This window comes from Bos indicus x Bos taurus, chromosome 15, assembly GCF_003369695.1.
Source record: "Bos indicus x Bos taurus breed Angus x Brahman F1 hybrid chromosome 15, Bos_hybrid_MaternalHap_v2.0, whole genome shotgun sequence".
Taxonomy (NCBI): Eukaryota; Metazoa; Chordata; class Mammalia; order Artiodactyla; family Bovidae; genus Bos; species Bos indicus x Bos taurus.
Window position 1 is genome coordinate 78768213 of NC_040090.1, and position 2488 is coordinate 78770700.

At 46.6% G+C, this 2488-nt stretch overlaps 1 pseudogene; it reads left to right on the forward strand.

The window, feature by feature from the left end:
* Window positions 1–247: 247 nt before the first annotated feature.
* LOC113905071 lies at window positions 248–1285 on the forward strand (annotated as a pseudogene).
* Window positions 1286–2488: the final 1203 nt, after the last annotated feature.

Below are 2488 nucleotides of genomic sequence, written 5' to 3' on the forward strand. Positions count from 1 at the left end.
ATATGGCAATCAGGCAGTGTGAGCTGGCGAGTTCACAGCACCAGCGTCCCACTCACTGCCTCCTTGCGGGCCCTAGCAGTGGACAGGCAGGAAACAAGAGCAACGCTGATGCAGAGAAGACAGATGAAGGACAGAAAGAGGCCAGAGTTGTCCTCTTTACTCAACAAGCTGATCAGAAGCAACTCTACTGATAACACAAACCAGGTGAAAACCTACAACAAGATCCAAACTCCTCCCTACACTCAGTAAGTCTTGTGAGGAGTCTATACCATGGGCTTCATCTATCCATCCAAAATGCAAGAGAACACGCTGCCTTTGACATTTGCTGAAGCCCTGCAGAACTTAGTTGCCCTGTCTTAGTCTGGAGCAGCTAAAACAGCTGCCTTTGTGTTAGTCGTGCAGTTGGATGCCCCACTGTCTGTGCCTCTCCCAGACTTATAAGCTGGTCTTTCAAATGGGAAAAGTGATTGAGCAGAAGGAAAAATCTTCCCTGAACTCAAGATAGCTTATGCTGTTCAAGGCAATAAATTGGGCACCAGGGTCAGAGATCAGGGAGCACCTTATCCCTGGTACAATTCTGGACTGGTACTACAAGCTCAAGTTCATGGACTCCAAGATCAAGGTTTGATCTGGATGAAGTTGACATGATGATAGCTACTCACCACTGTCAAGATCAGAGCACCTGCATCCAAAGGATGCTACCCAGCAACTGCCAGATGCTGCTTTCCCCTAATACCGTTGAAGACTCTATGGAAATTTGTCCCAGAATCAAACATCCAACTGAAGCGGAAGGAGGAGACAGTGGACATTGTGCAGCAGTAATACATGCTGTGCAGCAATGGACATGGAAGTTGCAGGCCTTGTGTAGCCTCTATGGGCCATCACCGTTGCTTAAGCTACCATCTGCTGCCAGTCCCCTAAAACACATGGCTGGCTGACAGCAGGGCTCTCAAAAGAAGGCAACCAGGTGAAATGTGGTGAAATGATGGTGGAGCAGAGGGCTGCCATAACTGAGTGCCTGAGATGGTAAAGAGAAGGTTCTGGTGGCCACCAACATGTATGCCCTTATTGTTGTTATACAGATGTATAACCTGAAGTTAAACAGGCATCTGTCATCATCATCACTGACCTTTCCCTTTACAAGGACAGGAATCTGGACAATGGGACCTACTTGCACTGCGTTAGGCATACAGGCCTCTTTGACAAGAAAAGCTGGGCAGTGAACATGGTTGACAGCAGGCACAGCATGATCATCCTGAACCAAAGCCATATAATAAGAGCATAGACAGACCGGACATGCTGATGTGGAGGGACAGAAGTTAGCCACCCGAGGAACTCCACACCATGGTACTTGCTCTCTCCCTGAACATATATTCTGAACATCTATGTTCATAGTGGTCAGGATACAGACAGGTGCAATCAAGGGACTAGGCGGACTATAGCCATTCATCTGTCTAAGGCAAGAATAATTGCCAAAGTTTTTGCTTCATCTTTATTTGGAATCTTCGTGTGGAATAGTCAGAGCAAATAATAGTACTGTGCACTTCCTCAAAGTTGGCCAAGGCTGTTGGTACCCACAGAGCGACAGAGCAAAGATGAGATGAAACTGAGTTGCAAGAGAAATATAAAACCCCAGTCAAGAGGAGTCCTCTTCAGTTCGTTGATACAGAATGGTTACTTTATCTAGGACCAGGCCTGGAAGATGGCTCTTCTGTGATGAGCATTACTCCAATCTCAGACCTTCCTTGGAGCCATTTCTGGGTTTTAGGACCAGATCTTTCCCCAGGAAGAAAAGGGGAGGATGCCAGCCCCCAGGTGGTTTCCTTGTCACATTACAAACACTGTGGAGACCAACAGACGGCCCCACATTTCCCCAGTGGGCGCTTGACTCTGTTGAGTCTTCTTCATGCTTCCGGCCAACTCTGAGCCTTCCCCGCAGTCTTGTAAGAAGAGAACAAATTTTTTGCCTCACCATCCAAAGTCCTGTCCTCACCAACCCTGAAACAACTATAAACAAAGGCAATAATTAAAGGAGTTTAGACTCAAAACAAAACAAAATGAAAAAACAATTTTTGTTTTTTCAGCATCTTCTCGTCAAGAGTTTCTCACTGCAAAGAGTGGGATGAAAAATCTTGGGGGCAAAATAACACAGCCTTCGGAGAACTGAATATCTAATTGCAGGGAAAACATACATGAGACTGATTTAAACTATTTATAAATAGTATGACAAACAATTGCTAAATAATGTGACAACTGATGTAAGCTCCAGAGAAGGCAATGGCACCCCACTCCAGTACTCTTGCCTGGAAAATCCCATGGACACAGGAGCCTGGTAGGCTGCAGTCCATGGGGTTGCTAAGAGTCGGGCACGACAGAGTGACTTCACTTTCACTTTTCACTTTCACGCATTGGAGAAGGAAATGGAAACCCACTCCAGTGTTCTTGCCTGGAGAATCCCTGGGACGGGGGAGCCTGGTGGGCTTCCTTC